The 16,124-nt window shown below is 37.8% G+C and overlaps 1 protein-coding gene across 1 annotated transcript in view; it reads left to right on the top strand.

Annotated features, from left to right (window-relative positions):
• nrg3a (neuregulin 3a) overlaps positions 1-16,124 on the top strand; it is a gene marked incomplete at both ends in the record, with an annotated part of 466,447 nt that overhangs the window by 301,847 nt on the left and 148,476 nt on the right. The window lies entirely within an intron of this gene.

Below are 16,124 nucleotides of genomic sequence, written 5' to 3'. Positions count from 1 at the left end.
ATTTGTTTTTAGTCAGCGGTGGAAGATGTGGAGGCTTTCTGCTAGCCGGATGGAGAGGTCTTTCCACCATTCGGGAGCCAGGACAGCGAACAGTCGTGAGTTGGACTGGGATCCTTTCAGTGAGGGGTCAGCAAGCGGAGTGGGACGGCTGGGGTGTAGGGATGGATCATATCCTGGATTTAGGCTGGGCCAGATCTGTTTGTAGCAGGGAGCTCAAGCACTAGAGTCTTGAAGCGGATGTGAGCAGCTACAGGAAGCCAGTGAAGGGAGCCGAGAAGTGGTGTAGTTAGTGTGAGAGAACTTTGGTTGGTTGAAGACCAGTCAAGCTGCTGCATTCTGGATGAGCTGCAGGAACACAACCTATAATCGCATCGATTTCAAAATTCTGCTTCTCACCTTCAAGGCCATCCACAACCTCTCTCCCCCATACCTCTCTGACCTCCTTCAGACCAACACCCCTTCTCGGTCACTAAGATCTGGCTCATCTATCAGCCTCATTGTGCCTCCTGCCCGTCTGACCACCATGGGGGCCAGAGCGTTCAGCCGATCTGCCCCCCGCCTCTGGAACTCCCTCCCCCCCGGCATCAGGAACATTGTTTCATTTGCCATCTTCAAATCCCACCTGAAAACCCACCTTTTTAAACAGGCCTACTCCGTCTGACTCTTTAACCCTCTACCCGTTGCTATTACCTTGTTTTTTTTGTTTTGTTTTTTTTTCTTTGTCTTGTTTTTGTTTTGTTTTTGTACGGCGACCTTGAGTGTCTTGAAAGGTGCCTTAAATATAATGCATTATTATTATTATTATTATTATAAAATCTATCAAGTTTTTGCTAAATCAGTTTCCATCTTATTATCTAATGAAGCATGTATAACATCAACCCTGTAATGCACAGTCAAGCAATAAACTAATAGCTAATAAAAAAGAAAAATTCAAGGTATCCTGGGCTATAAAGATTACTCCAACCCTTCAAGAAGAAGTCACTTGCAATAAATGAATGGATAAGACAATAAATAGCCTATTTATATCCGTGAGAAACGCGTGCGGATATTATGGAATCGGTCTCGCGAGTCTGCGTCGTCGTCCGCAGATTTTAGCCGTTAACGCGATAACTGGAAAGGCGTTTGAGATTAAATGTTCTTATTTTTTTTATGGGTCACATACCCCCTGTAGATGATCCCTGTTGATTTTGAGCTGTCTACCATTATTATTAATTAGTTAATTCATTAATTAATGATATAAAAAACATATTTTCGCCTGTATCTTACAAAGTATTGCAGGTATTGGCTTCAAATTTTGCATGGGCATCACATACCACCTGAGAATTATCCCTATCTTGGTAGCTTTATTATTAATTAGCAAATTAATTAATTTATAATGCTAAAAACACATTTTCGGCTTTCTCTTCCAGACTGATGGAGATATTGCCTTCAAATGTTGTACAATGATTCATGTAACAACTATCTACAAGTACAATCATTATTACTTTGTGTTACGGTTTCTCATAAGGAGAAACCAATGACTAAGGAATAGAGGACCCGGAATGCAGACAGAGCCACGAGAACAGTTTAAGGACTTTAAAGCAAGAAGGTAAGCATTTACAACACTAGGTAAGTATGTGTATGTGTGTATGTGCGTCAGTCTGCAGCAGGATGGTGAAGGAAACGCCGTTCCTCTGTGGCAGTTTTAAAGTTCGTCGTGGCGTTCCCAAGGAACGGACTCACTCTGGTTGTAGACGTACAACGGTGTCGTTTGAGGAGTCGGCCTGACGTCATCGTGAGAAGTAGGTCAACCAGAGATAGAGCAAAGACTCCCCCTGCAGAGATAGAGCAAAGACACGGAGCAGCAGGGAAAAACACAGGAACTTGCAGAATGAATGGAATGAATGAGTGTGGATTATGACACTTTGGCTATGATTGGTAATAGTAACATAATAAGTTAACTGGTTAACTTATTAGTGAACACAGAAAAAATAGTTAAGGCATTTTTTTCTTTATTATTGAGCTCATTTGGATACATTGAGGATATCATGGGTTTATTTAGCACTTATTCATAATATTTATTACATTATTATATAAATGTATTAATTATCATATAAAAAATAGTTAAGCCTCCATTTCTTTATTAATGCATTGAATGGAAAGTTTGAACATATTGTATGCTTTTTCATGAATTTTGGACACAAGATATGGCAGGTGTGGTTAGCATTTTAATATTCATAATATTTAACAAGGTATAATAGGTTAACTAGTTTTATTAAAAACTAGAGAGAAATTTATGAGTTCAGGTATTCTGTGTTCAATATCGAGTTTATATGGATACTTTGAACATGTATAAAGTGTAGTCAGCATTATATCATAATATTCAACAGTTATTTTGTTGAATTTATTAATAATTAATTAAAACAGTTAGTGGCAGGTGCGAGTGCGTATACTTTGGGTATATTAGAAAAGTTGAGGATTGGACAAGTTCGCGGATATACCCCTTGCTGTCGGCCCCCCGACAGCGTAGGCTAGTTTATTATAATGTTATTAGAGATCTATTTTACGCATTATCTCCATACACACAGGGGCTATCAAGAAGTTTTTGACAGCTAAAGCGTAGTTGAAAATGTATGAATAGAGAATATTAAACATGTTATATGGACAACATTACCATTAGTTGACTCTCCTCCTGTCGATGCGGCCACTGAAACTCCCCAATCTGGCAGCCCTGAGCTCCAGAGGTCCAGTGGCTCTGCCCCCAAATTGCCCTCCCGCGAACGAGAGCAGTTCCTGCTGAGCTCGAGGAATTTAAAGCTGCACGCAATGGTTAATATCTGTGTCTGTGAAATGACATACATCCCTCCTGAGTCATTGTTTTGTGTGCGGGATTATTGACCCAATTCTGATTCCATACAATGGTAGTCAACATTGTTGCTATCAAAAAATCAAGCTCATGTAACGTGCATTTTAGAGTTAATTATTTTTGTCACTTCCCCAGTGTGAATAATACTATAAATAATATGCATATGTAAAATGGCATTGGGAGCCTGCTGCCTAAAACACCCTGCTGGGAACATTTAACAAGTTTGTGTTCCCCTCTGTGTCTCTGTTTAATAGTTTGGAGCCCAAAAAATAAAAACAAGACTATGTTGTTTTTATTACACAGGGTTTTCTTTGGTGTTTTTTGGAGCATTTGGCATTCATAATGTTGCATTACTGCCTGGCTCATCAATGGATCATTTTTCATGGGCTTTTCTGTAATGGGTTCTACTTGACCTTGACTTGTAATCCTGCATCTCACATGTTCAGTCATTTTAGTGCCACGTCCCTAATGGAGCACTGTTGCAAACTGACAGCAAAATGGGGCATGTTTTGCTTTGTTCCTTATGAAAATAGGGGAAACTGGGGAAAGGGGAAAACTGCTACTTTACAGCTATACCTTTATTAGCTAAATGATCAGCTAATCAATTATTACATATAATTTGTCTTACAAACATCTAACATATTTTCTTTGGGTAAAAAAAACAGAAATTATAGCACACACAAATATAAAGAATATCCTGAATACAGGGGAATAGAAATACTATCTACCTCAGCTAGGATGTATGAAAATATGTATATGAATACAGTGAGCTAAAATAGAATAATCTTAAATAAAATATAAAGATATGTACACGAGTATAATAATAGCATATCATTATTATCAATTTTAACAATATGGACAAGGAGATGGCTTCATGAATATTATTCTGTCTTCTCACTTCAACCACCTCAGAAAGGGCAGTTAAAGAGGAATTGCTTCGGGGGAACCTCATGGTGCGTGTCCACTATAGAGTTGTAGCATGGCTCGGCATGGCATTTTATGGTTTATCATTTGAAATTCAATTGTAGTATGACTCCACTGATCCGGGTTAATAATGCTAGAGACTCGCGACTCATGGGTTAATTTAAAGACACGGGTGAAATATCCGATTGAATCAGGACTCAGCCAGCAGTAATACACAGTGTGTGTCACCCTAGCACCGCTTCAACATGGGTGAAGCCATGAAGCCACTACTGCACTAAAATGCAGTGACGTCGTCCTATATGCAGAACAAAAACACAAAGTAGAGTACTGACTTAATCAGTTATTTAAACAGATTAGTTCATTACTTCCTGCATGACCAGACCACGACTCGACCACCAGCTTTTAGCAGTGCTGTTACTAAATACACCAGCCTCCTCTGTTAAATATATATAACGTTTTTAGAAATGTCCTTGCTCAATGTTGGAGATTACATGTTTTCAGGATTTTCTGTTTCATCTGATCTACAGTTTGGCATTGTTCGGTTTGACTCTTCCAGTGACGACACTATCACTATTAGATAAAAAAAGTGCCGTGCCCTGCCAAGCTGTGCCACAACTGTATAGTGGAAAAGCGCCACTAGTATCAAAGGTATTAAAGCGGAACTAGACCGGAAGTTCCTATTATCGCTGTTTTTTTGGTGTGTATCTGCGTCATTACCTTGTTTATGAAGCCCTGACGGTTCGAAACAAACAGTTCAGCCATTGCTGAGAACGTTGTGTTTTATTGTAATCTCGGGGCTCAACGAGATCACTGAAAATCCCGTAATAGTTACGTAAGCAGCGGTTCTCCTGAACAACCGATCGTCCTGCTCCGGGCGGTAGTCCGGGCACATCCGGTTGCGTACATTGAACCGCAGAAGAAGAATAACGTCCGTTTCCAGAGGACAGAGAACGGATGTGCTGGATAGTACTGGCCAATCACAAGACTCTGTCTTCTGGGGGTGAAAGTTCACTCTGAAATCTCGCAGCAGAAAAACACTGTCAGAAAAGGATTTCTATCGGCGAGTTCACAGCAACTAGGAGGATTTTGACCATAAAAACAAGTTAATATATGTAAGTAGACCTCCATGACTAACATTTATGTGCAACAGGACCACTCTATGTGACCTTTAAATGTATAAAGTCTCTTAAACACTTCAATCCACAAAAATACACACTTATCAACTCATCTCCCATTTTACAGAAAAGAGGTTCCGCCAAACGTAGCAAAATGTTGCCCAACCAAAGTCAAATCAGTTCCCATATAGCGCAAATAGAATCCTGTCTTAATTAGCTTCACTGACATGTGCTGATATTACTGTGTACCCTATTATTGTATTCATGCGGTGGGACTAGGGAGAATAATTAGCAGAGGAAGAAAGAGAGCTGCATCAGACCGGAGCTGCTGTGGTTCTGGCCTCTGGTTCTGCATTGTGAAACAGCAAAAACAAATCCCCCTAAAAGTCAGCATGTGTGGACAACCTAAATACTTTGTTGTGCTGTGGGAATGAGAGGAGTACCACAGGAGTTTTACTGTTATGGCTTTGGTTAATGGTCCAGTGATGGCACTTGCTAATTACAAAATTTTCCCAAAAAGTTACTGAATATTAAGAGCCCTCTCATTGTTCAGTGTGCGGTCAGTTCCCTGTTGTATGTCACGCAAAAAAATGTTTTATCGTCAAAACAGAATGACCTTTTGCTTTATCTCTTTTTTAGGGCTGAATGTTTTTTTATATATATCCTGTCTTCATATACTGTATATTAGGGATGCAACGGTACAGTTTCTCTACGGTTCGGTATGTATCGCGGTTTTTGGGCCACGGTATCCGTACGGTTTCGATATCCTAATATAAAACTGCTCAGATTAGCAAAGGCAATATTACATTGTAAAAAAATTATTAAAAGCACTGATATAATCAAACCACAAACTTTATTTAATCAATAGTCAGATCAAATGGAACAGCATGGAACCACACAAATTAAAAATAAATAAAGTTTAGTGCTATCCAATAAAAATAAACAACATTTTAATCCATTCACAGAAATTACAACTACAAATACACTCGAACAGGGTGTTCCGAACGGTTCGGTAAAATACAGAATACCGTTGCATCCCCACTGTATGTATATATATACTGATATATACATTATACAAATATACAATTATATATATATATATATATATATATATATATATATATATATATATATATATATATATATATATATATATATATATAAGACTGATAAGAACTGAATCCCTTTATTATAGCTCCAGTGTACCCTCCCAACCTTGCCTTTATTACATCTAAAATGATTCCATCCTCCCTCCTTCCACCTGTGTACTTCATCTCGCTCTCTGTCACTCCTGAGATGGAATAGACCTGGCTTTTCATTTATTTTTATTTTTATTTTTTTTACCGCAAAGACTTGTTGTCACAGCACCATGCAAAGCAAACAGAATGTGAAAGGAGTGAGGACAGAACAAGTGGATGTGGATGTCAGACAGATTTACAGTGTCAGGGATATTTGCTTTTATGCGGGTGTGCCACTGAGCCGCTTGATTCAGGAGGCAGCAGCAGACTAAAGTAGAAAGTGAAGGTTTTATTAAGGTCACAAAGTAACTTTATACCTCCCCTATTAGTGTACGGTAGGCTGGCTTATGGAGATACAAAGGCCAGATCGATCAGCATTGCAGATGGAGCTGCACAGGACGGAAGTCAGTGGAATTATCTTTGATATGTGTTATAAATCAGCTGATAGCGAGTAGCGAGCTAATAGCAGTGGCTGCTAATGTCTCCCAGTGTGATAATCAAACATCTGTTGCTAAAAAAGTAGGGATAACAGTAATTTTAATGGTCCGAGTGTTGCCATAAATAATGTTCTTGGTGAATTAAAAGCATGTGACCGCAGATTCCCTCATGACTCAAGATGAAAATGATGATATATGATGTTATTTACGGAGAGAGAAGAAGCTGTTAGCTCGTTATCTTCCCACCGTATACATTAAAACAATATTGCATCCATATATGCATATGAGGTGTATATTTCCTGGCCTTTTAATTCTGTACACAAATGTTGTTATTGAGATTATAATTACACACCATTAAACCCTCTGAAGTTTTGCAACTATTTGCAGAGAGCACATTAAACCACTGCAAATGATATGCAGGGTGATGGTTTCTTTAATGTAAATAAAACCAATTCAAAGAGGAAAGCTCACATGTGTTTTAATTGAACAACTCTTTAGAAGTTGCTCTATGTTTTTCTTTTTTTTTTATTAGGTTTAAACTGTGTTTTGCAAATTATCTTTGTTGTATTACTTTGACTGGTGTATAGCTAAAAACATGTAAATAATTAGTTTTCATGTAAAAAGAAAGAAAGAAAGAAAAATGTATGCATCTGACAGTGTTTGGATTTCTCTCACATACAGTACATGCAAAGTCAGTAACTTTATTGCACCTGGGTATTTTGTGGGAAGCGGAGTGAGGCTGACATTGAGGCCATGTTAGTACAGAATAGAAAGCAGTAGAGTGTCAAAGTGTGTTTTTTCTGTGTGTGTGGGAGAAATTCAGCCTATAAAACCTGCACCAGGTCACTCCACTAAGAACTAAATAATTAATAAAGGCCTTAGCCATGTTCAGTGCTCAGGGAAAAGGGAGGGCATTTATCGTAGGATATTGTTTTGTATGCTCACAAACATATTATGGCATTATGTGAGAGTAATGCATAATAAGCTGGGTTTTTTTTTTTTTTTTTTTTTTTGAGGAGAAAGGATGAAGTGGCTCGCTCCATTGAGAACATGCATGTATTCCAGGACCTCTTCTTGCTTCTGTCCATGAGAGCACAGTATTAACCATTCCACAGCCTTTTAAAACCTTGAAACAATGTACTGTATTCTAGTGGTCAATATGTGCAACTGCCAGGGGCAAAATAAGTGACAGGCTCTGTTCAAATTGTCAGCCTCATAATTGAAATCACAATAAATTGGAATTCATCATAAATCAAATTTAACGCTACACAATTATAACAAACTATCTGACTTTTATATGAACATGGTTAACCTAAAAAAAAACCAGCATGTGTGGACACAGTGGACTTTTGTGCGTGCATCATAAACAACAACAGAAAACATAATTGTGAGAACAATAAAGCAGGAAATAGGATGGGGGGGTGAGGAAGTGTTGATCAGCTATTTTATGTGTTCATATACTTGTCTTTTCTTTAGGCTATATGATGAAAATCACAATATTTATACTTAAGGACATTTGGCAATGGGTCTCATTGCACCAAACAGTGTGGAGGGAGGTTAATTTGTGTCATCTGAGGTGAATTTCAAGGGACATTGATATGTAAAGGTTATAGATTTACTTCTTCACTTAAGTTATTACGTGTTTGTCCATGAAGAGCATTTTTGCTATCTCTTAATTACTGACTTTGTTGACTCACATAAATATCAATAAAGTTGTAGCATTGACAATTAAAAAAAAAAAAAAAAAAGTACATTCATTCACATTCACATTCTGAAGATAGTGATAATCCAATGAGTCCACTCTGCCTGTAGGACATGGACACACATACTTCGACTATACAACATGGCTTTCATTTGTTTCAATTTTGACATTATTGTGTTAATCAGGGGATTGAAATGTCACTCTGGAGCATAATAACCCATCATAGAACTCCCCATGACAGACCCACTATATGACCACACACTCAATTTAATTTCTTTTTCAGTTAGAAAAATGGTCGAGACTGATCACAGACGATGTCCGGCTCCCTGTGAAGGTAGAATATAGCCTGGGGTGGTGTTAATAACATTACAGGAATATGAATCTGTCACCATCATATTATGAGGACTCACCTGCCTCCTGGGGGACACATAGTGGATCCTGAGATTAGTAGCTTGTATTAGATTCAGACCTGGTTGATGATTTAACTTGGAAACGCTCAGTTAAGTTTTAGTATTAGGCGCTTTCCAGTTTAGCTGGCAGGTCGTTATAAGCCTGTGAGGTGCCACTCTTCCAGCCTTCCATGAACTTTACAATATTCAATTCCTTACGTTGCTAGAGCCTAAAATGGAACTCTGAGACAGACCAACAAAAGTAACAGCTATATTATATAACTATTATACAAATATAATATGTTTTACCATGTTTTGTTTTTTTTAGTTGCTGTCTTATTATTCTGTGTGTATTGTCCTCTTCATTGTTGTTTAAGTTGGGGAATGTGAATTGTGGTGCATTGTGGCTCAAAAGCCAATACCATTAAGTATTAATTCCACTCCCATTTTGTGTTATCCTGGAGTGACAGTTGACTATGAGAAAGTTGTTTCAGTGCCATTTAAGTCAAAATTACCTGCATTTTTTGTTTGGTTATCATCAAGCTAACAGAATAATGATGAAGTCTTGTAAACATACTGATTGTTAGATGTCAAATGTCAGGTGTGGAGAGCAATATAATTAGCTCTGCGGGTAAAACAATTAATACAGTCACATTATAGAGATTCCCTTGGAGACAAAACCTCCCTGCTCTCACAAAACAGGGATTTTGTTGTCTTTTGTTAGTTAGAGTCAAGGCTTGGTTAATTCATATATTTTAAACAACATGTATTATGCTGTCACAGCAAAATACACAGTTTTCACATATTTACTTTTTTTTTTTTTTTTTTAACATATTATATGTTTTTGATATTTACATTAGCATCTCTCTAACAGATAAATGATCCAATGAATCTACTAGAGTGATTCTCACACACTTGCTAAGCCGTTCTAGTGTTATTATATGAGAAGTGTTATTTCAGCTACAAGTAATTTAGAACGAAGAAGTGTTGAAGCAGAGTGAGTGAAAAGCTGCAGAAGCATGATTTAAAATGTGACTCATGAACTTGTAATGAAAAATACAAGTATTGAAGGGATTAATGACAGAGGTAAACAGTTTGTAAAGGAAATTTTATATAGTCAAATATCGAGTGTGTAATAGCATGGTTTATTGGCAGGAAGTGATACTATTATACTATAGTAAGCTTAGTGTAAACTTGCTTTAAACTATAACTGTTTGGTTTTTGAAGCCTTAGAGCATGGGTGTCAAACTCTGGCCCACGGGCCAAATTTGGCCCGCCGTGTAATTTCATTTGGCCCTTGAGGCAATATCAAATTAACATTAGAGCTGGCCCGCCGGTATTATACAGCGGCAATCGCGCTGAGTTTTGCCGGCGATTTGGCGACTTTGATGGTCAGTATAGTGGTATTTTCAAATGTATTAGCTTGTGGAAAAAGTTAATGTTGATATTTACCTCAGAAGGCTGCAAATAGAAAAGAGGCATTCAATTTTTTATTTAAATTTTATTTGATATGCCATTGATATTTTTTAATTATTATTATTATTATTTGAAACTCGATGTTGCATGTCACTATAAAGTTATATAAGCCTTGCTTGTTCAATATTCAATGCAAAACTTGTTTGGGTCCCTATTAAAAGGTTAATTTGTTCAACCTTGGCCCGCGGCTTTGTTCAGTTTTAAATTTTGGCCCACTCTGTATTTGAGTTTGACACCCCTGCCTTAGAGGAATCCCTTAATATGTACTATACATGAAGGCCTTGCATTATGGAGGCCATCTTGCTCTGCCATGTTGTATATACGACAAACACACCCAGCACATGCACTGATAAAGCCAGGACAACATTGTGCTTCACCAAATTTGGAACTGTCACTTTCCTATCTAGCTCTGAAGTGCATCAGGTCAAGAGAATAAATTACATTTCTTTACGTTTTATTAGACTGCCTGTAACATGACAATGTCTTGTGTGTGCAGGCACAACAGGTGTGATTTACAGGTGTCAAAATGAATTGTGGCTGCAACATCAGCAGGACTGTTTGTTGCCAAAGTCTCCTGGGAATAAATGCAAGGCAATGTGATGTTCTTACAAGTGACGTATACATTATTTAGAGATCCCGTGAACCGTGTTTTTACTGTGCAGTGATATTCACAGAAAATTGTTTGATGGAGGGTGATGGTGTGTTGTGGGGGGGTACCTTCGCCTTCTCCGTATTTGTATAACTAACTAATATTTCTGCTCCTGTGCCTGTCTGCATGCTTGTGCATATAAATGCTTGTGAGAATCTGACTTGTGCCTAATGAAGATAAGAGCAACTCTTTGGTTTGAAACAGAGGTTAAATTTTGCACAGCCACTTCCTCTCCAAAGTCCATTAGCCACAAGTGGAAGACATTTTGAAGCATTTAGGGTCATTTAACACAATCTTCTGCAATTAAAGTGAAATAAAGAGGCATCTGATGTATGAGAAAGTTTGGACACATTGAACTTGGTGTGTTTAACTGCAAAACGTTGATAACAAAGACATCCTTGTAGTGTTCTTGCTTGTGTGTTTATTCTGATGAATTACTCAAACAGTATTAAAGCTGCAATAGGCAACATTTGACATTATTGATCAATAATAATGATAACCATAAAACCATAATACCTATCAGATTGTCAATACAATAAATCATACATGATATATGATGAAACTGACACATTTATAACATAATACACACCACTTTTTGTCACAACGTGTTAGGAAAATCCGTTGATGGATATTTATTTTCGACACATTTCAAAACCAAAGCTCTTTTGCGACATTAATGTAACCACAGATGGGATGTTTGGATGCAAACTTTGGTCTCAGGCGTGACAGATGTTCTCTTTATCCACCCACAATCCACCTTCTGCTGAGTCAGACTCTTTTTATTGATTATTCCACATTTTATATAATCCAGTCTGTATAGAAACTTTCTAGGAGACAATCTTGCCATATTGACTCTATCAGTCAAACGTTTACAGTGTAGGCTGTAATGAAAACAAGACAAACACAATTTGAGCCTGTCTTATCAAACCTTGTCTTTAAAAAACCAGTGAAACCTTGTCTTCTTCGCTCTTATCTACAAGCATAATATTCTGATGAAAACCATTACTCAGAATGAATAAATAAGCACATTAAAATAAAGATCTCTAAAGACTCAAGTGTGCATCTCAAATTAGATATTTATCTGTCTGCAGTAACAAACTGTCCAGACAGCAATACTTCTGTGGCTTTTCCTATTAGGAGTGAATATCCAGCTATAACTTCAAATGTACAGTATACCAAACCTCAAGGCTTAAATGAATAATTGCAGTCTACCAATCATGGTGTAAGTTGGAAAGTTGATTTTTTAAAGGTCCCCTATTGTGCAAAATCAACTTTTTAATCTTTTAGTACTTATATTTGGGACTCAGGGGGCCATACCAGTCCCCAAAATGTGAAAAAACAAGACTCAGTCATGTTTTAGTGGTTCCACTTTGTGTAAGTATAGGCGATAAAGATGTTGTCCTACATTTCTTCTCAACCAAAGGCCGCCTTTCTGTCGTGTTTCCACGTTCTCTCCTCGTGTTGTTGATCCACACACGTCACTTTCAGTCGCAGTTACACTGGTGCGCTCAGGGTCTTTTTCTAGCATGGGAATTAACATACATGCTGCGCGGCGCATTAATCGTTTTTCTTCGATTTTAATGTTTTTATGATCGCGAGAGGCCAAAATCGTGGTCACTCTATGCATTACGGTGAAACGCAGTAACAACAGGTAAACGGACATTACTATGGGGTATATGGAGCGGGGGTTGTGACGACGGTGCATGACAATAGGTGATAAGTGGCGACACTCCCCTGGAAGCAGTGGATGTGTGTTTGCCTGGGTCTCATTCACATGTAAATGACCAGGCACAAAACCGAGCGTTTTGAAAAAGGCTGTTTTGGCAGAGTTATTGAACTGCTATTGTGCTTCATCTTTATGATATTTTGACTAAAGCATGACACAGACATGTTCATTAGGGCACCAGGACCTAGTTTAACTTGGGTTAATAGGGTATAATATGGGACCTTTAAAGAATAACAAACAAAAATCAAAGGTTTAGCTGAGAGGCTTTCATTTTGGACAGTTCAACCATCGGTGGTAACACTATTATAAGTTTATTATAAGTTGATCAGGGTATTTTACAGGATAATGTCGGAGTAGATGTGCACCAGCTGATGTTGGATGTTGTGGAAAAATAATGATTTACATGGCTGTATATCAAATGACTTGAAAATTTTAATAATGACTGCAAAGATTTACATTAAAACCAATTCAAGCCATGTATGAATTAACACAATGATTATATCAACTGCACACAACTCTCTCTGTGTTCCACAGTATAGCTATGTTTAGATCTTGTATTGCCAGGTGACTGTTTCACTCACACAGGAAGTAATTGGTCTTATGTTACAAAAGACAACACCAACAGTGTGAAAGTAAAGTCAGATGGTTATAAACACGTTGTAGAATAAAGTGCCCATGAAACATTTGGGAACTAACTTCTGCTAAAGTAAAAACACTTTTTTAGTTTGAGATAAACATTATTTTCCCCCCATCTATCCCTGCTCTGCTGCTGTATACACACAGATACTCCCTTAGTCAGGTCTGATAGTACTGTTTCACAGAGCCAGTTTTCAAATGGATGCAGCGTACAAATGATGTTACATCATTTATGTTTGAATCATGTGTGAATGACACAGCTTTGTGTATGAAGTATTGACTGTGATGCTAATGATTAAGGCAACTAGCTGAGAGTTAGCACATCATTAGCTCATTCAGTAACAGACCGGCGAACACTGTAATGTTACACTTACCGATTGTTTTAACTGAGTGAAGAGGTGAATTATCAGATTCCTCTGTGACCAGTGGCGTGTCCGAAGGTTCACCTAACGTTACAGGAGCGGGCTGTCTGCTCAGGAGAGCATCCAGTGTCTCTTGTCTGTGCCGCTTTTTGATGCACATTGCACTCACTCCCAAGAGTGTTTATGCTCCTTATGTGGGAAAATTGCCAGAAAAGCATTTAGTTTTAGTCTTCATTTATACCCAGCCGCTCCGGTGACCTCTTTCAGCAGTTGTGGTCGACTAATAACCTCAAATGCATCAGGAGAAAAATGTCAAGAACACAGCCACGGATGTTTTGGAAGTTGTGTTTGTCCACAGGCATCGTCCCACTCCTTTCTCCTCATCTTGTCAGTAGGAATGCAGTGTATACTTACATCAATCCCCTTGCTGCCTTTTGACTGGTAATTGCATCCAAAAGCAGCACATTGTGGCATTTTACTTTATAATTACTTTAACTGTGCGCAAGTAAACAAACACTAGGTCAATCGCTATTCAAGTCATCGCCCCCAGAGTGCATTGCGAGCGGAAAGCACGTATGTCAAAATATGCACTTAATATTATAGATTTTTAAATCAATGGCAATATTTTATGTGTTTCTAACAACATATTTGAGTGATGCAGTGAGTGGTGGGTTCAAGAGTACAGATTATAAAATATATAAGAATAGGGTTGAAATTAAAGATTTATATTTCATTATTACTAGAAGGAGGTTGAATGAGGCTCAAGGAGCTCCACAAAACAAATGTGTTTGTTTTAAAGTTAGAGTTGGTAATTTGTTCCCATTGAATTATACTAATAATTAAAGCAATACTAAATATACATTATTTAATTTGGATTACATGGAATGATGGCAGGACCTGCTTAACTGTGTCTTAACAACAAACCAAAGAGCCATACACTGAGAAATTAAAGACGTTTGCAAGAAATGCAGCCAATATTTAAAGTTCCACAATAGACAACAACATCTAGCTTTATAGGGGGCAGAACTTTGAAGGGAAGGCAGAAGGATATTGGTGGTATGGTGCTTTTTGTCAAAGTGTGGCCTACTTTAGCTTAAAATATCTACAAACAGCAAGACTAATTATCAGCCAAAACATGCATGTCATTTTTAATGACATCATCTACTTTACCCGTCTCTGCAATATCTTATGGGGCAGACCCACTGAGAAACATCACAGCGAATAAGGAAATATTTGATACTTCAAATTAGCCCGTGTGTCATCTTTGTTTTACATTTTATTGTGTGTGTATTTGTCATTAATGGATCACGACTACACATTGCAGCTGAAGACACACAGGGGAATTAGCTGAGACAACAAGACAACAATTCCTGTAATCCCACGCTGCTTCTTTATGTCACCAAACTAGATCTTTTGCTGTTGCTTTTATTGAGAAACCCCTAGAGGCAGAAATGACACACTGAGTGTTTAATGAGAAATGTGAAATAAGCAAAATGAAATGAGAAATATAACAATGTAAGTGCTTCATATGTTTGTCCATATGCGCAAAGATAAGGCTACATGTCTAAGATATGAAGCAAGTAGGTCAAATGCCTACCAATTTAAAAACAAACAAACAAAAAACCTCTTATATACCAGGGGAAGATGATGAGAGACTCACATTAGCACAAGAACATGTATATCTGTGGTATGAAATTGAAGTAAATGAAGACCTACATTTAAAATCCTGTGTGATAAAGCAGTGTCTCGTGTCTCGTGTGTGTAGATGGAGCTTGTGCAACAGATGTGCAAATGTGGACTTGTCTTCTGGTTGTCCAGAATTCACACATCTTCACAGTTGTTCATGAGCTGTGGAATAGAGGTGATAGAAAAGGTCTAGCTGTGCAGGAAGAATGGGAGAGAGACAGAGAGAGAGAACGAGAGAGAAAGTCAAGGTCAGAGAGTAATTAGGCTTCCTCTGTCAAGACCAGGGAAACTGTCAAGCCTTGGGGATGAAAAGTGATTATACAGGAGTATGCGAGTAATTGAATTCTGTTGCAGGGCCAAGAAAGAGGCTTGGAAAGTGCGGAAATGGGGGAGAAAAGCAGGGACATGATATCAAGCATAGCTACGAGTTGTCATTACATTATTTCAAATTCAAACAGATCCTCAATCCTGACACATAAGATCCAATGTAAACCAGCCTATGATGTAGCTGCTATTGTTTTAAAAACACGTTTTGATCATTTGCCCAGTGGGAAGAGAATGATGTTTTTTCCTTGCACTCATTACATGAGCTTCACGCAAATAATTAACCAGATGTCTGTGCATATGCAGTTTGTCTGAGGTGATGTATTTTGCGTGACACACGTAATTAATTCAAAAGTGAAGATAAATCAAGACATATTAACACTAATAAGTCACGACAGAGATCCAATAACCTGTCAACCATTTTGTAATTGAGCTGCAAGAGCAAACAGATACAAAGCTGGTGTCTCACAATTAATAACTGTGTATCTAAATGTTTTAAAATAATAATTTGCTTTTTTATTATTATTAGGAAAGAGTCAGTACAAATCAACATAATGACCTGTGTACAAGCAAAACAGCCATTTAAGACAGCCATTAAAATGATTTCCAATTTGT

The sequence above is a fragment of the Microchirus variegatus genome, assembly GCF_963457635.1.
Source record: "Microchirus variegatus genome assembly, chromosome: 11".
In the NCBI taxonomy this organism is placed as follows: Eukaryota; Metazoa; Chordata; class Actinopteri; order Pleuronectiformes; family Soleidae; genus Microchirus; species Microchirus variegatus.
The sequence above is the reverse complement of the archived record's forward strand: the minus strand, read 5'-3'. Positions and strand labels throughout refer to the sequence as shown.